The 22,345-nt window shown below is 40.9% G+C and overlaps 1 protein-coding gene across 1 annotated transcript in view; it reads right to left on the minus strand.

The window, feature by feature from the left end:
• Positions 1 to 22,345, minus strand: part of LOC138635045 (inactive N-acetylated-alpha-linked acidic dipeptidase-like protein 2) — a 256,172-nt gene that overhangs the window by 26,588 nt on the left and 207,239 nt on the right. The gene's annotated exons all lie outside the window — the stretch shown is intronic.

The raw sequence follows: 22,345 nt of genomic DNA on the forward strand, positions 1-22,345 counted from the left end.
GACGGACAGGGAGAGAAGCCACCATTAACTGCTAAACTAAAGTAGGGCACAGATCCAGATCTGAACAGCTTGTAAACATCTGTGAGACATTTCACATGTAGCTTTGACTTACAAATTAATATTCAACCTAATATCGTATATCGCCACTCAGCCAAAATATATCGGGATATGACTTTTGGTCCACATTGGCCAGCCTTAGTGCATTCACATTTACCTTATTTGGGCCAGACCGTCGGCCTTTTCAGTTTGGTCCGAACCAAACTAGTAGGTGTGAAAAGTGCCTTTGAACACTGTCTGGAGCAAAGGACCAACGAAAAGAAGTGGTCTTGGTCCAGATCAAAATTAACCACGGGTTCTGACTTTCAGATCAGTTAGAGACAATTGAGGAAATGAATCACCACTAACTAAAAAACAACAACAAAACAGAGAAACGGAAAAAGAAGAAATGAGCGGCAGTGTAATTTGGTCAAAGTGTATTAATGAAAACTGAACATGAAAAATGTGGACTTACACGTATTACTTATCTGAAAGGAAAATTAGTGCAGCTCATAATACCATAATGATAATAATAATAATAATAATAATAATAATAATAATAATAATAATAATAATAATAATAATAATAATAATAATATAGTGGCAATGACATGAATCTGCGTGATGAGTTTCAAAGATATTTCCAAAGAGTTACCATGTGTCACAGTGTTCTGCAGATGATTTCTGACATTCAAAGTTAAAACAAGATAATCTGCATATAAATGACTGTTTTACTACAACAGCAGCTTCCTAAATCTGAGAGTAAGATTTGAGTTGTGTATGAAAAATCATTCTTGACAGCAGTGGCTGGTGGAAGGATTTTCTAGGTGGGTCTGTGATAAGAACTTTCTTTTTTAAAAATTCTCACCTGCAAAAGCATCCTGAAATTCAGTCAGTAACAGTGGAACAACTGGGGGAACAGTTTGAACAACCTTGAGCTTGTCTCCTTAACCTCATCGCCAGGCCACAGATCTGGGAAACACCGCAGCAAAAATGAATACCTTTACATCCACCTGATGAAAACTGGTATGTCGAGGTGTTAAAATGGACAAAACGCAACACACAGAGCAGATAACTTGAATAAACGGTAGGTTTAACAGTCCAGGTTATAATAGGTGAATTCTGAGACAAGTCCAGGGTGGCTGAAAGCCAACAAAAGTCCCTACTGACCTGGGATCCATCCAGGCCCGGGTCGACTGTGTGGTTCCCCGTGGACCGACACAGGACAGCGGGCCGGGTTGACTGTGTGGTTCCTGTGGACCGACACAGGACAGCGGGCCGGGTCGACTGTGTGGTTCCCGTGGACCGACACAGAATTGCCAAGACTCGTCGACTGTGATCTCCGTGGATCGACGCTGGATGGCAGGTAAGTACCACAGGTAACAGTTATCAGGCTGCCAGCTACATTGGTAGGACAGGTGATCTGACGGAACGGACTGACACAGGTGGAATATAGGACCAGGATTCATATACTGCCAGGTGATGATTACTAGAATGAGAACCAGCTATGCCAGCTGATTGAGGTGTGGTAGTGGGAGGTGTCTGGAGACCAGAACATCTAACACATGACAGACCAGAACATCTAATGGGCTTCTAATGAAGAGAATGAAATGTGGTTGAAATCAGCAGTAAAAGGCTGAAGAGTGGACCTGGGCAGACGGTCCCAACCTCGGCAAAACCTATTTAACCAAAGAGTGGGACTGAAAAGCATTTCATGAATAAACTAAAGAAACGTTGTGACTCATATTCAGCAGATACACTTAAAAAGCAATATAGTTCAAGAAAAATGAATGCTACAATAACAACAACAAAAGACTTCTGCTGCTTCAAAACCTTACAGTTGTGTGCGTTTGGATTTGATTGGTCACATCATGTTGTGTCTCGTCTGTCACGCTAGCATCAGTCCAGATCGGATTTTGCATGACACACTTTAGGACCTAAATTGTAAATTGAAAATCGGACACTCCATGCAACCTTTTGCTTTTCATACTGATCAGACATCAGCTGTCTTGTGAGGGAAAATTAATAATTAGGGAACCTTTGGCTGCAACGTGAGCAAACATGTATGGAGAGCTCTGCTTCTTCTGGCACCTCCTACTGAAAAAAACTGTCCAAATCATAATGTGTCCGTCTGGCTCCTCTCTCGTTCTGAAGGGATGCAGACAGATCACTGCCACTGATTCAACTAACTGTGTTATTTATCAGGTCAATAACTTCACTGTGCTAACCAATTACTCCATATAACATCACTGTAGCAAGGTTGGTGCTACCGGGGTCTCTCCTGGACACAGATGACACGCTCGGGTGTAAAATGCCTTTATTTGACCTGCCCATACACCAATGTCTCCATGCAACTGCTTCTCCCTAGCCTCCTTCTCCTTGCCCCCTTTATATGGGAGAGCTATTTGGCTAAGCTGTGCTCATTACACCTTCCCGGCACCATTCCCTGAACCACTCCTCCCACTCTCTACCCCCTGCAGCTGAGCTAACCACACCCCGCCACCACAATCACAATGGGGTTTATTGCTGTATCGATCTCCGTATTCTCCACCTAGACTGTATCAACAGGAAATACACCCATGTACACCTGGTATTCCAAAAAGGGTGTATATCTCAGTGCCACATTATAATTGGAGTCCCATTCATCAGCCAAGGACATTAAATGCATGATTCAATCTGAGCCACATTCATTTACACATCAAGATCTGACAGCCAGTGAGACACAAAGCTGGACAGATATCTGTTGCATGTCTCTGCAGAAAACTAAAACAGACAAGACCATTTTCAACTTTGCTTTTAGGTAGGTTAGGTTAGGTAGTTACTTTATTAATCCCCTAGGGGACATTTTTTCACTACAGCAGCATACAGGAAGCAATACGATAATAATATAATAATAAAAAGCAATAAAATAGCAGTAAAAAAATATTAAATATAAAATGCACAGTATATATAGAATATACAGTACAGTATATATCTATATATATTATATACAAGCAACCAAGAAACACAGTCAACAGTGTTATTGTTGTGTGATGGATTTTGCCAGAGGTGAGTTATTGTACAGTCTTATTGCGGTTGGCAGGAATGATCTCCTGTATCAGGAATGATCTCCTGTATCAGGAATTATCTCCTGTATCTGGAATGATCTCCTGTATCTGGAATGATCTCCTGTATCAGGAATGATCTCCTGTATCTGGAATGATCTTCTGTATCAGGAATGATCTCCTGTATCTGGAATGATCTCGTGTATCTGGAATGATCTCCTGTATCAGGAATGATCTCCTGTATCTGTCCTTGTGACAGCGGAGCTGAAGGAGTCTTTTGGAGAAAGTGCTCCTCTGTCCCTGCAGTAGGTAGTATTTTGATCCTGCATGTTCTTTTAATAGTTTCATAGTAGACTGTATTAAAAATGCCGGCAGCATCCATGATGTCACCCACAGGTTTCCTGAAGAACAGTTTTGAAGCAGTGTCGGACTCTGTTGGCCAGAGGCAGACAGGAAACACAGTAAGAGACAGGCTGGCAGGACATGCACTGTTTATTACCAGCTTAAATCACACCAGGGACGCTGCAGGTATGAACCTTAACCAGTAGTCCATCTGAGTGAAATTCAGATTTATCTTAACTAATAAATCAGTATGTGTACAGTATGCTGTATAAATATACTGGATATCCTTGTTTATTTTAGCATTAAAGAGAAAAGCCAGAACTTACAGCTGAGTTAAATTTGCAGGCATATTAAATGATCTCAGCAGTGAGTTCATAGAGTGACAGCATGCTCCCACGGAAAACATGTACAGTATCAGTATCAGTTAGTTTGATATATATATATATATATATATATATATATATATATATATATATATATATATAAAAGCAGAAGGCTAACCACTTTAAAGTGGGCACATATGGAGGCATTACATACCAGTGTAGACCTGACATATTTGGACTTGCCGAAGCACCAGTAGGATCAGTTCACCCCTTTATTGACGGAACCATTTGCAAGGAAAGCTATATGAAGTTTTTTAGCTTCCCTATTTTAAACAGAATGCAAAGAAAGCTCCTTCTGAAGGTCAAATGTAAATATACAAAGGGTTTAAATTGGTGTGACTGATGCAGTATTGAAATCATTCTATTACTTACACAAAAAGTGTGGCGAGTACAATTGTGGAATTTGTGTCTGCTGATTTGGTTACGATGACGTTAACCTGGTCACTAATAAAATAAAGGTGCCTTTCCTAAAAAAAAAGGAAAGACTAAAGTAAAGGTCATATCCACACACAAACCCCTCTCTCTTTCAGTGTGTGTCTAAGTGTGTGTGTTCCAGCTGACCTGTTTCATTCCTGGCCAGCGAGCCTCAGGTCTTTCTCCAGTTGAGCAAACTCTCGGATGATAACCTCAGTACCAGGTTCATTCACTCAGTGGCACACATCCCTCACATACACACGCACACACACACACAGGCACACACACACGCACGCACGCACACACACACACACACACACACACACACACACACACACACACACACACACACACACACACACACACACACACACACACACACACACACACACACACACACACACACACACACACACACACACACACTCCAGGCCGTCACAGGTTGAATGCGTTGGACTGGACTGAGAGTGAAGGGCACACAGCCAGAACCCTCAAGACAAGGTCACAGCTCACATTCACAGACAACACATGCAGTTTGTTAACACAAATATGTCAGATGTGTTTGTGCTCACTTGCTGTAATTACTGAAATACAATTGTGGTGTGGTATTACACACCTGCATCCCTCATATCTATCATGTAAGCTAGTGTATTTTTCCCTTTTATGAAGAATATATTGGATGTAGTCTGGTCTGAATGATCAACGGCATTTTGTCAAAAGGTTTCAACAAACAACAAGGAGAATTATATATGGCAAAACTTTAATATTATTGATTATATGCAGTGTGCGCAACAATGAATTCTACATGAAAACTTAGTTGTGTAACAATTTAAAAGCTAAGCAAGTGTAACTGTGACAGGTGTAATTATCACTTCATGTATCATTTTAGGTTTCAATGCATCATCATCGATCCTGTTTGAACAAAAGTAAATATAATTTCTGCCCATTACTTAGATTCAAAAGTTATAAAGAAATAACGAAGGCATGATGGAACATGCTAATTCGACAACAAGCTGCACAGTAAACACCAAGTGTTGAATCAGGTTCTTCAACACTCAGAAAATAAACAATGAAACACTACTCAGGTAAAGAGAGTCCCTGAACACAAGCTGTAATTTAACATTGACAATAAACCATAATCTAACTCTTTCACTCTGTTTTATTTAACTCCAGGATACTCCACTCCAGACATTTGCTGTGTGTGAGTTCTCTGAATGTTTTCTAGTATTAATAATGTTGCTGAATAATCTTACACTAGTTTCAGCTTCAGCAAGATAAGTGGTGATGCGGAGTCTTGGGCCATAGACATTTCCTTGAAAATCAACTTTCACAAAAGTTTCAATGTTTAGCAGCAAAATCTGTTTTTATATTGTTGAAAAAAAAATCACTTGTATTGACATAATTCAACAATAAAATTATGTTTACTGCATATATGCTTTTGTTCTTTGAGTTTCAGTTCTTTTTTGACAGAACTCATTAAAGAAGAGCTTAAATAGCAGATGAGCCTGAGAAATAACAACCCAATATACAAGTTTGTAGTGAGTTTCTTACTTGCAGCATTGACATTCTTATAAAAACCCTAAATATATTTTGGTTCTTGACCACAATTTAAAACGCACTTGTCTGGATTTAAACCGTGTTAGGCCACAGTTTTTAAGGATGTATCTGCAGGGTTTATGTTTATATTTAAAGTTGCACCAAAACTGGGACTGATGCATTATGCTTCTGTGCCTCTGTGCCAATGTGACATCTTGCGTCTTACTTTATCCACCTAAGCAGGTGTCCCTATATACCACTCGTTTGCTAGTATTTTGAAAATGGCTTTCAGTGTACAGATCTGTTCTGCACCTCTCTACGCTGTTGTCGCTGCTATTGAAATCAATCTGGCAGTGGGAAAGATTAGAGCATTGATTTGAAGCCGGTGAGTAATACTACTGCAGAAAGCATACATCAAAAGCCTGTAATGTGGTGGGACAGAAAAGGCCGTTGATTTCTTATTTATGGCCTTATTTCTGGATTGTCTCTTTCGAAGGCAGAGGCGACGGAGAGAGGCCGTGAGAAAGGAGATGGGGAGACGGCGAGAGATAATGATCGGGGAAGAAAGGCAGAAAAGAGGCTGTGCCATAACAGGAAGTAGAATACAATCCGAGCTAAAGGAAGATGACAGTTAGAGTGGAGTGGAAGAAAGAACTAACTATAGTCTGAGCATCTCTTCTCATGTTTCCCCTTTTCTCCTCATCTTCTTCTGTCATGACCATCCTCCCATCATCCCCTCTCCTGAAGTGACCTTTAAGATTTTAATATAATTAGCGCCATCTGTCTCCATTACACTGCAGGAGTCAAACACCATTCATCTCTCTCTGTAAATTTAAAAAGGAAAAGGAAAGTAAATATCTCCATATTCACCTGGACAAAGGTCACAAGTTGATTGATTGACCCTCAGACAAATGACCCAGGGTGACTTCCAAGCTCTGAAAGAGCCCTGCTGTAAACTTTGGGCAAAAAAAGCAACAGCACCAAAAAACAACTTATGCTTTTGTGAGCAGTGGACCGGGTGTGTCTGTGATTTCTCCGTGGACATGGGCACATGGTGCACATCAAATTTCACGTCAAACTCTGAAAGTCCACAATGAAGACCCTTGAAATGTTTCAGGAAGCCTACAACAATGAAGCAAGGAGCCTGGAGAGGTGTTTCAAGTGACATTTGCATTTACGATGAGCCGAACGTCTCTGTCCAAAACCGAAAAAAGCAAATCAGGTCAGATGTGCAACCAGGTGGGTTTTCTTTGACATTGGCAGGGGTTGTGCATCATGAATCCGTCCCACAGCATCAGGCTGTCAACACCGAGCTTTACTTTGACGTTCTGAAGCGTCTGAGGGAAAACATTCGATAAAAACCACCTGATCTGTGGCTCCATGGTAACAGAGTTCTCCAACATGACAAAGAACCTGCTCACAGCGCAATGAAAAGTTTCTCACCCACAACAACACAATCATAGCTCCTCACCACTCCTACTCACCACATTTCTACTTGTACTTCTCTCTGTTCCCCAATAACTTGGCACAAACTTTGATGGCGGCTCTCTGTTCAAGTTTCATGGTGCACAAAGAAATCACAGATATACCCAAACCACTGCTCACAAAAGCAGGCTAGTTAAAAGTCAATTAAACGCATAAATAGTAATCATTGTGTAATTATAAATGGTAATCATATGCTGTAACTAGTGTATATTTATTTTCCACACAATCACTGGCAGTGTCAAGGTTTAAGAATGGTTGCAAGCAGCAAGGTTTTACTTATTCAAAAATACAATCACTGGGGTCGAGGTAATGCTGTACAGTGGAGGAAAGCTGTTTCTACAAGTCTAGACATTGTGGGAACTGGCCTTGGTTTACAAATGTTACTGTTAAAGGGAGAAAGGATTCGCATGGTGGCAAATTATGAACATTACTGATGAAGTACACCTAGCTTTTTAAAAGTATGTCAGAAAATTCTTGGTCTTCAAAAAACAAGAACCTGCACTCACATGGAGGTTTTCTGAGCCACTATTCGACTGGCCTGGTTCTTCTCTCATACACGCACCTGCTCCTGGCCTGTGAGTACAACCTGTGGTCTCCCGTTTCAGGTCACTGGTGATGGTGGTACCTCAAAGCTTCCCAGACTCCACCACCTTGATCTCTGCATTATTGATGAGTAGTGGAGAGAGTCAAATTGTTGTTTTCTGAAAGTCCATGACTACCTGAACTTAAGTCTACAATAAATCTACTGACATCGGTGCTGGCTGTGTCGGAGTGCCATGTGCTGAGCCTGAGGTTGACAGCATTGTCCACAGATTGGTTGGCCTGTAGTTGAATTGTTGTAAGTCCAGAAGGAGGTCTGTGATTGGTTTGAGGAAGGACCGGAGTTTTTTGCTGCACTACATAACAATAGACTTCGGTTGTCTGGGACATAATTCTGTCCTTCTCTGGAAATGGGATGATGGCGGATGCTTTGAAGCAGGGTGCCACGCAGCAAGCACACATGGAAGGATTGGAAATGCATGAGAATACTGTTGAGAGGCGGGTGGCCCGGTGCCCCAGTGTGGCTGGAAGACCCCATCAGGTCCCCGAGCTGACCTTAAAATCAGCTGTGTGGACTTAACATTATGGGCCTTCTCATAAGCACTGAGATATAAGAATGAGCCGCAGTAACTTATTGGTCTGTAAAAGCAGATAGATTTGATCTATTTTCCCAATTTTTACAGAGTACGCAATCACCCTGAATGACAGACACACAGAGTAAAGACACAATTTGTTGATGGTCCACCATCCTGCAGATTTGTCCCCGTATGCCCGATGGTCATAACATCCATGGCATTATACTACGGCTGCTTTTATTAATTATCACTACGTAGTATCGTTAGCATTAACAGCTGTTTACTCAGCAGAAAACATTGTGAGTTCTAATGTCTGACAAAATACCAACACTGCTATTTCTTCATATTCTGTGGATAATTTTTGTCAACTTTTAAGTGTTACAAAATAAACATATTACAGGCTTCCCCTGGACAGTAAAACAAGGTAAATAAAGTTATCATCACAAAAGCACAGATGGAGAATGAGCTTGAAGAATGAATAAAGGAGGTAACACAAGCTTGGTTTCCCTTTGACGATATACCAATAAATAAATAAATCCACCAAATACCAGCCTGCCATGATGATTCCTATATAAGGATTGGTGTTGGTGTCAATATGAGCTGTAATATACTCCAACAAAATAAACAGATAGATACACATCTCAAATGTCACTTTAACATTTGTTGGACTGTAATATGTTGTTACATACATTTTTAATACATTGACATTATGAAAAAAAAAATCATCTACTCAGTTGACCTTTACCAAGATGATCTGTGTGTTTCAATATATTGTATGCTGCTGCTGCTGCCACTTCCTCCCCGTGCTCGTGGACTTTGTCGCCATTGATGTATAGTTTATTGTTCGCTTTCTTCTCTTAATTCTGCATTAAATTTGACTTTCCTCTTCGCCCACAGCTTCATTATTCTCTGTGATAGTAGTCTAAAACCATGTTCTCTCAAGAGCGGACCAATCAGCTACCAGTTGGGTTGCGTTCCAACAGTGGCGGCAGGGGCAAGCAAATATTGAAGGGTTGAAGCCAGAGAAAGAACAAAACTCTTTGTATCTGTAAGTTTACTTCACAAAGTCTGCAGCGGTCATTTACCAGCATGGAGGGTCTCTGCTGTTTACAGCTTGCTGAGTTTCAGTGCACAACATACAGTTAACACTATATGGTGGTCAATTTGTCAAATGCTGCTGCATTAGATTCAAATTTAACCCGAGGTCTATGCCAGTTAGGATCCAACAACTGGAAACCATCCCCAATGGAAGCCAAACACGATCTTCCTCTAGCAGTGAATAGAATAAACAAGCTTGTTTTGTTTTTTTAATTTATATCAAAGCAATGTATTCTAAAAAAAAAAAAAAGGATTCTGTGATAACAGAAATGTGATTTTATCCAAAATTTGAAAGATAAACTATCTAAAGAAGCAAAATGTAGAAGCAGTACAGTATATTGAAGCAAACCATTGGGTTATCATGCTAAAACATGTTTCCTTGATAAGTCTGAAAAAAAAAATAGTTCACACAGATACATACTGTATTTGGCAATTCTTAAAGTAGGTGAAACGTCTCGAGAGACCAGACGGAGATTTCTACATGTGGGACTATGCAGTGAGGCCGATGCAGGATGGCATCACCAAAACAGTGTAATCAATGAATCACCTGCAGGTCTCTTAGTTTGATTGTAAAGAGCTTGTGTAAATAGGATTTATAATATCTTTATCGACAACAACCGGGAAGGCAGGTATCAACTTATATTTAGATAATAGTGTTTGTATGATGAACAATAAAGAAAAGTACATAGTGTAGCACTATTCAAACCACTCTTCCATGATTGAAGGTAACTGTTCTTTACTGGCAAATATTTTGCATAATTAAGAGTTAAATAATCTAATTTATTTATCTGATATGATCAGCAGCCTCTTGGGTCAGCCCTTGTCTCATTTGGGTTCGTCCAATTAAGCCCCGCCCTCCAGATGACCCCAGTCTGTGGTAATATATACAGTTTGTAGTACATACTGTATAATCACACTTTCAAGGCAATACATTTTGAATTTGAAAAAAAACAACTGAGATTAAATTATGTATAAAGTGACAAAACAGTACTTAATTTGTTTATTTTACCGTTGCACAGCAGTGATGTTTGAATGTTATAAAGTAGATGTGCAAAGAAGACTTAAAATGTCCGAAATATGGGGAGGTTCCTGAAAAAGTTGCCGAAGCGGTAAAGGTCAGTCTGTTCAGCTCTCTTTCTTTCCTCACAGGGAGGAGCCTTTTCTATATGTAAATATTTAAGAGATGACAGAATGACAGAGAAGGAGAAAGTTGTATCTATGTCAGATATTTTTTCTTCTTTTTTCTTCCCAGAATGTTGTTTTTAGGTAGGCTAAAACCATTTAATCACCTCTCCCCAACTGGTCGAGGCAGATGTTCTCCACCTCTAAGGGCTTCTGTCAGAGGTTTCTTCCTGTTAAAAGAGAGTTTTTCCTTCCGACAGAAGCTCGCTCGCTTGCTCACACACACACACACACACACACACACACACACACACACACACACACACACACACACACACACACACACACACACACACACACACACACACACACAGAGACGCTATAGCGAACCTTCAATGACACACAGCCGACACAGCCTCTCAGCCAACTCCTGTCCGATCCAGATTTGTAGCATCATTTGGAATGCTGGGCTACATAAATACATGCATGTAGACATCCAGAGTGACAGCGCTGCCTTCGGAGCAGTGCATCACTTACACACACACACACACACACACACACACACACACACACACACACACACACACACACACACACACACACACACACACACACACACACACACACACACACACACACACACACACACACACACACACACACACACACACACACACATCCCCACAGGCACATGTACACAGACAAAGCTGGTGAGAAAACGAAATGATGGTCAGATGAGTGGATGGAAGAGGCAGAGCAGGTGACGAAGATCATTTTCTCTTTCTCGCTCAGTGAAGTGGTAATTCTGTCCGAGTCTGCGAGCTCGCTGCCTGCCTGCTCCCCCCGGGGCCTGTCGAGAGATGGAGAGATTCTCCTCTGATTCAGGACGCCCAGTTCTCTGGGCCAAAATAGGCCTCATGAATAAACCATAAACTGTGTAGTTAAGTTATGTAACAACAGCACATGAATAGATGCAGCACGGCGAAGTACAGTAGGAGGGGTGACATTCAGTTCCCCTATTCAAGATGTGCTCAAAAGAATAAACAAATATTACTGTACACATGCACAGCCTCTAAAGTGATGAAGTGGCACTCCAAAACTATTTCACAAGCGTAAGTCTCTGCTCTGCTGCTGAGGTTACCTGAAAGCATGCAAAATATCTTCCTTTAGAGGGAGAAATCCAGGTTGTGAGAATATGCAGATTAGTGGTAGTAGCATAAACAGCTAAACATAGTTTAGCTTACGTGAACTTGTTCTGGAGAGTCTGATAAGGTTTGGAATACAGGCATGGTGTGGTAACCTTTCAGCACAGTTCAAATCCAGACATAACCGTATTGTTCAGACTGCAATGAAGATCATAGAAACCATAAAGCATCATGAAAGACTACCAGTCCCTTAAGCTCTTGTATGAGAATTTTAGCTGACCCCTCCCATGTTTACACTCTGAGGATGAACTTCTACCCTCAGGCAGACGATTCAGAGGGTCTAAGTGCAGATTCAATTGTTTTAAAAACTTGATTGTGCCCTTTTCAATTAACATGTTAAACATGTCTTAAGTGCTGTCTGCTGTCTTAAGTGTTGTCCTTAATGGTGCAATATGATCATGCTATAGGAGCAATACCTAAGGTGTTGAATGTATCTCAAATACACAATATGTCGTATGTTTAGTTTTTAAGCTTGTATACACATTCCGTTTTTTTTTTTTTGTAAGCTATGAAATGCAGCTCTATCTGTATAATATCTCTTAAGTATTGGATGGCACTGTTTATTTTTAAGCGAAATGCACTCATTTTACTTAAATCTCGCTATTTATGACACATAAATGTATGTTCTTCAGAAATTGTGTTATGTTATGTCCAAAATGCAGAATTCTATGAAATGCTGCAACAATGCCCAAGACAAATTTCCCCATGGCGACAATAAAGTATATCGTATCGTATTATATCGTAACTCATAATACCAACATTTCACAATGACAGCCTGTTTAGCTGCTCGACTGCCAGACTTTGACGTAAATGCTCACCTCAACTTTCTAACATCTTACAATGACAGTTCTAACATGATGATGCTACATCTTTAGAATGAAAACGGTCTAATTTGGGCATGGTGCTAACATATGATGCTAGTGTTACACTAGCATCATATGTTAGCACCAAAGTCGCACCAAAACTATCACAGTTAGGGGAACACGAATGTCTGACATTCCATCCAACAGTAGGTGAGACATTTAACTTAGTTTCCTGGTAGCGCTACAGGAAGTCAGGTGATCACAAAGGTCAGTGAACGTCCTCCTCCCTGAACCGTTAACGCCTCAACAGACTATCAAGGAAATCCAGTCCTTGTTGAAATGTTTCAGTCTGAACCAGAGTGATGGATGGACCTGCTTCATGATCGATACAGCCATGCAGCTAAGGTGACTAAAATTATTTACATAGTTCATCAGCAAATTCCAACAGTACTGTATGCCAACATGCTATACACTGCTTGCAAGACACAGAGAGGTGGAATATATCAAGCTTTCAGGGTGTAACACTTCAACAGCTGTCAGTATCTGACATTACAGGAGTAGAAAGACAATTATTATGCAAATATTTTTAGACTTTAGCGGAATGTTAGCGACTGTAGCATTATCATAAAATACTTGGGCTGTAAATCTTTCCATATTTGCAAAGATTTTCTGGAGTAAGTTGCTTTAATTGTTATTAGGAAACCTAATCTGACCTCTGCCTGGAATTTGGTCATACAATTCACAAAAAATACTAGAAATCATACACGTTGAGAAACTATAGTTAGTATTCTTACAATCAGACCCATTAAGGGCACATGTCCTCTAATTCCTTTGGTACGTGGGGAGCCAGCAGGCCTGGTTAGTGAAGAACAGTCACTATGGGCCCTAAAATGTGCTGCAGCTAAAATAACTGTCCATTTTTCATTAAAACATCTAAGTCAATTTTGAAGTGCTCTTGTGTGTCCCCAGTATTGAACATTACATAACATTGGTTAATGTCTGATATTGTATTCCCAGCAGGTCTCCTTCCATCCTCTGCTCTGCTCTTCTTCACTCTAAAGCAGAGGGGACAAAGAAATGTCCTTTTCTCCCTCTCAAAAAACACCATTTTGTAAGTTAGTCATTGCAGCAGGGCTGAAGTCAACTCAGGGCCTCGGAGCGGAGGGAGCAGAAAAAGAAAAGAAAAGTGGGCTGCAGTTGAACTGGGATTCAGCTGCCGGCTACGCTGCTCTTGTGACAATGTGTCGTCTGCTGCCTGTAGACTAAGAGCAAATCCCACTCCTGAGCTGAGGAAGAGCTTTTATCAATGCTCATGGTTCAAGTGTGTTTGTAGCAAAATATCAAAATGGGTAATTAGACTTGCCAGAGAAAGGTAGGCAGCATACAAAGTCACTTGTACAAGGAAGAAAATAATTCTAGTAGCCCCCAGCTTGAATTAGGATAAGTTTCTAAAAAACAAGCCAGAAACTTTGTCAAACTCTGCATCGACTTCCTCTTCTTCCCAGCCAGGAGTCTCTCTCTGCAGCTAATCATCTCCAATCACTTCTACTTCCAAAATCAGGCCTTAACTCCACCATGACACCAGATATCTTAATTAGTCCTGTGGACACTTCTTGTTCCTGGGTCTGCTGTTACTTCCTGTCTCCTCTGGCTACAGTAGACCCACGCTCAACTCCTTCTCTGTCCCTGAAAACAAGTTTGGATCAGCTCAACACGTTCCAAAACTCTGGGCTCCCTTTGGACAAACCATCGCTCTGCCAACTCCCCTGCCTAGTTCTGCCTTGTTCTGCCTGGTTCTGCCTGGTTCTGCTCTGCTTCTCCCACCTGCCTCAGCCGAGGCCTCAAGCTGCCACTCTCAACTCCCCTCCTCTCTGGACTCCTTCAGCACCTCCCTCCAACCGCAATACTCAAACGAGTTGATTAATACTTCCTGACTACCACATCCCTTGTCTGTCTGTGTGTCTGTCATCTGGGTCTTTGAACCAGCCGGGACATGTTGTCCTTTTGGTTTCAATGTATTAACCACAACTATGATAAAGTGGGTTTGAAAACACCTGTCCTATACCCATCCTTCACCACCAACTGGAGCTGAGACAGTTCTGCTTCAGTGCCGTTTGAGAACTGGACCACATTTCAACATGTTCGGGAACCAAATGTTGAACCAATGAGGACCGAGACACCAGATCAGGTAATGGAAGTTTTCTATGTAAATATTTCCTATAAATGTTGTAAAGAAACTTCAGTACTACGAGCTGACTGATATGACGTGAAGTATTTCTACAACCTAATAATTAATTAAGTGAATAAAGTCAATTTTTATTGCAACATGTGACAATACTAAACACCAAATTTTAACTTTTTAAAAATATTCTCTGTAATTTAAACTGTCTTGCATATCACAAGATGACACAAAACATACAGTATTGTGTCAAATGTGAGGATAACATGTTCTTAAGATCTTAAGATGGCACCGTGCTAGTGGCAGCCTGTTACAGCAGCTCTCCCAAGTGTTTTGTTTTAAGTTTTTTCTTTTTTTCTCTTCTCTTCGGAGTTGTTGTCTTTTTTCTTTCACGTGTGTAAAGTTAAGTTAAGTGACGGTCAGACAATGACTACTTTTTTCCCTCTTCGTAATGGAGAGCTACGCACAGTGGATTGGGGCCATTGTTTACTCTCGTGATCAGCTGATCGCGCTGAGTAGGCCTCTACTGCTGCTGCCCGGAGCGAGGCCTGAAATCCCAGACGAACATCGGAGAAGACGTAGGGGTTGCAGAGCTGGAGCTAAACTGAAGGCGAAGAGGAGGAAATATAAACCATCGGTACCGGAGATCTTAATGGGGAACGTGAGGTTGTTGGACAACAAGACGGATGAGCTCGGCGCGCTGGTAAAGACCCAGAGAGAGTACCGGGAGTGCAGCATCATGTGTTTCACCGAGACATGGCTGCACTCACATCTCCCGGACCACAGCGCGGCCGTACCCGGCTTCAGGACCGTTCGGGGGGACGGAGACGTTGTTCGGAGCGGCAAGAAGAAAGGTGGAGGGATTGAAGTCTATGTGAACGAGAGGTGGTGTAATCCCGACCACGTGTGTGTGAAGGAACGTTTCTGTAGCCCGGACATTGAACTGCTAGCCGTGGGGATGTGCCCATATTATTTACCGAGGGAGTTCACGTCCACCATTGTTATCGCTGTGTACATTCCTCCATCAGCTGACGTAGAGGCAGCAGTGGACACCATCTACTCCACTGTATCCAAACTACAGACTCAGCATCCTGGTGCATTTTTGGCAGTTACCGGAGACTTTAACCAGTCTGGATAAAGTACTGCCAACTTTGCACCAGTATGTTAACTGCCCCACACGGAACAATAAAACTCTGGACCTACTGTATGCTAATGTCATGGATGCATACAGTACTACTGCCCTTCCCCCCCTTGGTAGATCAGACCACAACCTGGTCCTGCTGACTCCCAGGTATGTTCCTCTGGTACAGAGGCAGCCTGTGTCCACCAGGACTGTGAGGAGGTGGACACAGGAGGCTAAAGAAGCCCTGCAGGACTGCTTTGAGTCCACGGACTGGGATGTGCTGTGTGGACCACATGGGGAGGACATCAACAGCAGGACAGACTGTATCACAGATTACATTAAATTATGTGAACACTCCACCGTACCATCCCGGACTGTAAAATGCTTCCCCAACAACAAGCCGTGGATCACCAGTGACCTGAAAGTTCTTCTTAATAAGAAGAAAGCAGCCTTCAGGTCTGGGGACAGGGAGGAGCTCAGGAGAGTGCAGCGCCACCTGAAGGAGAAGCTCAGGGAGTGCAAGGACTCCTACAGGAGGAAGCTGGAGGCAAAACTCCAACAGAAGGAGATTACTGGGTTCAAGGGGAGAGAGAGACAACCAGGGGGAACCTGGAGAGGAACAATCAGGGGGAACCTGGAGAGGAACAACCAGGGGGAACCTGGAGAGGAACAACCAGGGGGAACCTGGAGAGAGATAACCGGGGTGCTCCTGGAGAGGTCAAATGAACTAAACTGTTTCTTCAACAGGTTTAGTTCACCACCCTCATCTGTCTCCTCCACACCTCACACCTCCCAAACACCTCTGCTGCCTCCCCCCCTCCCCCTTCTGCGCCCCCTGGTGAACTGCATAGAGCCCTCAATCTCAAAGGATTCTTCCTTCGTCGACACCTTTCTTGAAGAAATTGTATTTTCTTGATTCTTGTTGTCCTGGGTTTTGTACCCTCATGGTTGAAATGCACTTATTGTAAGTCGCTTTGGATAAAAGCGTCAGCTAAATGAAATGTAATAATAATGTAATGTAATAATACCCACCATCCCCCCAGCTCCAAAGTAAATTCCTTTCCCACAGACAACCAATTAGGAACATACATAATTGGCAAAGCTTTATTGGATAGATACAGGTCTCTTCTACCTTCCCTTTCTGCTGCGCTCCATAAAAGGGAACAATTTATGAATCTTGTTTGCCTAATCTGACAGCGACCATCTTGAAAGGAAAATCCCAACATCATGGATTCGTCTAGTTAGAATCTACAACGTTTCTTAAATTCTTCTATTTACACCCAGGCGTCATGTCTCTGGAATGATCTCAGATGCTGTTTGTGTGTCGCTGAATTTAACAATCTAAGCAGCTTTCTGTCTGTACTTTTCAGAAACCCTCGTGCAGATCATACTTTTAATTGTGGCTGCTCTTATTATGGGGAGCTGTGGATAAAGTTAATGCTCCACATCATTCCCTCTTCACAGTCTGGAGGAGTTATGGCTCCAGGATCGGGTGGATTAAGAACAGTTGATACTTTGTTTGATCATTTTTTACAAGCAAAAATCCCCATTCCCATCCAGATGTTGGATAACTTTGTCAATTCAGAAAAATAAGTATTTTAATGATGCAAATAGAAGATTTTAGTCAAGCTGTGATTTTCTTTGAAATGTCTTAATGTCTAAAGAGACAAAATACTTGGAAATTCCTTGCCTTTAAAATTTTTTTGTGCACAAACAATTCTTCACTGCAGTTCATCGTGTTCCCAGAAATGGTTGCTAGGTGATTTCTGACATCGCTGTACAGCCTCTACACTCATTAATACAAAAAAAAAAAAGTGTCACACAAGCGGCTGTTCATGCAGGAGCTCATGCACAGCCAGCACCCATGGCCGGTGCCAGGACTAATATTTACAGACACACGACGAGCAGCGAGTTGCTTTCTGGAAGACATCTTTTCCCTGCTTCAATGAGCATGAGCTTTAATAACAGATGGTCCCATCGGCAGTACTTCTCTCCAAATACAATGAGTCTCGACACAGAACAAATCAAAGAAAATTCCTTTCCCAAAGACAACCAATTAGGGACATTCATAATTGGCAAAGCTTTATTGGATAAATACAGAGTTAAATAGCCATTACTGATGACAGTGAGGAGAACTACAGATGGATCTGAGAACATGTAACCTGTCACATCCATTACATATCATAATACCCACAGATAATGATAATCTTAAATCTTCAAAATACTAAAAGGTGTGGGGCTACACCTGCAGTATTTTGTTTTGCTTCTATCTTCATGTCATCGAATACATTCACAGGAGAGAAACAAAAAGATCTAAGAAGGAAGTAATTTCCTCTACAGAGCCTCCATTCATACACTGCTCATGTGCTGGAGGACAATTTAAGGATGTGCCAGAGAGCGACTTTGCTTCAGCTTGTGCTTTTTATGTGCTCGAGGCCTTGTTAAATCATAGAGCGTGACATATTGGGGAGAAGTGAATGAGAACCCCAGACATGATGCTAATTAATTCACACTTTGCCGACCATAAAGGCTCGCCCCCACGCCTGCTGTCTCTGTATGGCATTGCATGACATATGTAGCCTGGAAGATTGATACTGCAAATGGCGCCATTCAGCCATGCTCATTACAGCAGCAGATGGTCGCATCTGTGTGTGCGTGTGTGTGTGTGTGTGTGTGTGTGTGTGTGTGTGTGTGTGTGTGTGTGTGTGTGTGTGTGTGTGTGTGTGTGTGTGTGTGTGTGTGTGTGTGTGTGTGTGTGTGTTTATGAGGGGTCAAAAACCAATAAAGGCAAATATAGACAGAATTAGATTGACAGAATGCTGCGTAGCTTGTGTCACACACTGTGTGTTACTGCACTTAGTGACAGATTTTTCTCAGGGCAAGATTTACTGTTTAAATTTACATGTTATTGATCAAATAAGCAGAAAGCGTCATTTTCCAGTCGTCTTAAGAGTAGTCTGCATCCAAGCAGTGAACCGCATCTCTTCCATTTGTTGGTATGCATTTAGAGGGGAATCATGTAAACAACAGAGCAAGCCAAGAATGGTTGACAGAGCACCGAGCACTTTGTGCAGGTTATTTTGAAATATCTTCACACCTGACAAGAATTGTGAAAAAGAAGCACATAATATGTGAAGGTTTGTGGAAGAACTATATGAAGCTTTACTTAATTATATTTGTAGCAAGAAGAGAAAATAAGGGAGCATACCACAAAACCACAGTGTCCAAAAAAGTTGTGACGCCTTGTAAAATCTAAATAAAAACAAGATATAATGATTTGCAATCATGTGAACCCATATTTAATTGCATATCAAATGTTGAAACTGAAATTTGTTATGGTTTTATGAAAAATATATGCTGATTTTGAATTTGATGGCAGCAAGACATCTCAAAATAGTTGAACAGGGTCATGTTTATCACTGTGCTGCATCACCTCTTCTTTTAACAACACTGTAAACATTTGGGAACTAAGGAGACCAGTCAAATTCAAAATGAGCATATATTTAACATAAAACAATCAAATCTGTCGGTTTCAACATTTGATGTGCTTTATTTGGTCTGTTTTCAATTAAAATGAGTTTATGTGATTTGCGAATTATCTCATTCTGTTTTTATTTACATTTTACACAGCGTCCCCACTTTTTTGGAAACAGGGTTGTATGAGGGAGCTTTACTGAATTACTTCTCTAATATAAAACTTCTGTTTTTTATTGTGTTACATTTGGAAAATGTTACATTCCAAACTGCTTTAAATTCCATTCATTTGCTTTGATACATTCTAATAAACAAAAATATACTGAAATTAAAGTCCTATTAAACATATGAGTGGAAAAAGGTTTTTAGACACCCTCAGTCTGCGATTAACACAAGACAGAGTTTCATACGTCATGGCAGTATCCAGATCTTAAACGAAATGCAAACTGCCGGTTGGTTTGCAGTCTGGCTAACAATCTTTTATTGTGCGATTTCTCAACATTTAGCGGCTCCTGCGTGCTTTATCAGTGACCTATCAGACCTGGGTGGCCACAGACATAGCCAATGAGATTTCAGGGGTGTTTGTGGTTGTCCTAGGCGAACCCACTAAAACTCTTGAAGGTTCAAACCAATAACTGGTGAAAGCAGTGGATAATTTCCGGACAACACTCAGGGTTTACACAGGGCCGGTGCAAGCTGAGTAACAAATGCCTTTGTGAGTCTCAAATGTTTTACCATGATTGTGCTTCAATTCTGGTGAAAGATGTCACCACAGTTGGCGCAGACTACCAGTGTTCCTACAAATTACTGGAAAACTGGGGAAATACGTGAATTCTCATTAATGTTTACCCAACCATTAACACAAAATCATTAAATCCATGGCTAACCTGACTTACAAAGCTGGACAGACAACCACCGACCCTAATGTTTCTCCAGGAGACCTGATGTTTGCACACTCAGGTGTAGACAGACTATGTGCAACTTGTGGAGAGTCAATTTTGATACAATCAAAAAACAAGTTTGTATTTGTTTAACTTAAAATGTGATGATGAGATTTGGAACACAGTGAAATTTTGAATTTGTAGTTTAATCCAGACTGAATCTATGACTGAAAATTCAGTAAAATGAAATATGGCTAAACGTGAGATATGGCAAGTTACCATTATATTTGTAAACAGAACATTATATAAGTATTGAAGAGCAGGACACATTTTTTCAGCAATGTGAATTAAAATGCAAATCTAATGTTTTCTGCTGTGCTTTGCTTAAAAAAAAAATTCAAATTATTCTGTAACATTAAATAAGATTACTTTTCTTCAAGATACTAAAATTGTTTTTTCTGAAGAACACAGTAATAAAGGTAAATAAGGTAAATGAACAACAATTACTTGTTTGCAGAGACAGAAAAAAAGTCATGCCTACTGTGTATCTCATGTACATAATGCCTAATCATTACTTAGTGTCATAATAAAATAAATATTGTAAGATGGATGTGTGTTTTGCTGTTTGTATCGTCTGTGGTAAAAGACAAAAATGGTTGCCTAAAGTTGGACATCAGCGTTGTAATAGAAAACATCTCCCTTTCCATCCTGTCTGTATTATTTTTATTTGTTTATTCTTGTAGTGTGCTTGAGTCATTTGGAAGTTAGGGTAAGATAACGTATTCTTTTGATTCTTGGAATTTTGAGGAACTTTGAAATTAAGACACTTTTTGTGATTGGCATTTGCTGATCTATACCAACCATGAAGTGAAATGTTTGGTAATTCATGGCTGAATGAAAAACCTCAAAACTGTTTGCCGAGCTAGACAGTTCTCTGGAATAAAGATGGACACTGATTGGCTGGCAGGTCTCACCTGCAGACAGATCATCCCTTCTCCCAAAACATCACAGCATATTTCAAAAATAGGAAATATTTGGATAAATTTAATAAAAAAAAGTTACTTTCTCAACTAAAATATCAAAGCTTCATCACTATCAGGCCTGTTTGTCCATATTGTTGCTTCTTATCAAAGTTCAGCCCTCATGGTGTCCTGGATCACTGCTTTTATTCTGCATGTGTTTTTCGGAACATTTACCACATTTCCCTTTTTGTTTGTGCTTTCACTCTTGTATTGCTTTATCCTTAGGGGCCACCATACTTTCTATACACTCTGTAAATGTAAAATAAAAGACATGCAGAGTTACATGGAGCCCCGCAGTCATCTGTGTACCTGAACTTCATCAATGATAAAATGTTGGATGGGGATATATGTTTTCTTCTGTAAAAAAAATAATTTGACCTTTTATTGATCTTAAGGTGTCATGAGTGCAAACAAACACACATACACAGGTTGACATTTGCAGTGTGTAAATGACACGTCTCCTGTGTTTTGTGTGTGTACTTTGATGAAACTATATGTTCATAGTTTAGAAGCAGGTGCTGAGTTTGCAACGTGCCCTTCAGTGAGTCACTCAACCTTCATGCTCGCTGCACAGCTTCCAGTCCGGGTGATTCCATATTGCTGTGTTTGTAATAAAGCTCATGTCACTGGGGTTTGTATGTGTGTGTCAGCAAAACAATAGCAGGTCTTTCAGAATAAATCAACCTACGCCAATTCCTCACACATCCTCATGTTAAAGCACTTAAACAACTGCAGCTGTTCTCCACAGACATCACAAAAACTGAAAGCAACAGAACACACGTTTGCTGTAAACTGGAGAGAGTGCAAACCTATGGTACGGAAAATACAGCACTACTGCTTCAAAGTGTTAGGACGATTTCTGTAATCAGGTTGGGAATCATCTGACCTGACAAGAGAGTTCAGAAGGAGCAGGACAAGAAGTAGAAAGGACAGAAGCAGTGAAATAAAAGTTGAGGAAGTGTAAAAAAGAAAGAAGGCCTGATCCTGAGAGAGAGGGATGAGGTTACTGAAACATTCGAGAGAAGAAGATGAGGAAGAAAATACAAACATGAGAGAGGAGAGAGTGAAGAGGAGTGCCATTAA

The sequence above is a fragment of the Brachyistius frenatus genome, unplaced genomic scaffold, assembly GCF_029030835.1.
Source record: "Brachyistius frenatus isolate BFR_SWC_R1_liver_20210118 unplaced genomic scaffold, ASM2903083v1 Contig_287, whole genome shotgun sequence".
NCBI lineage: Eukaryota > Metazoa > Chordata > Actinopteri > Embiotocidae > Brachyistius > Brachyistius frenatus.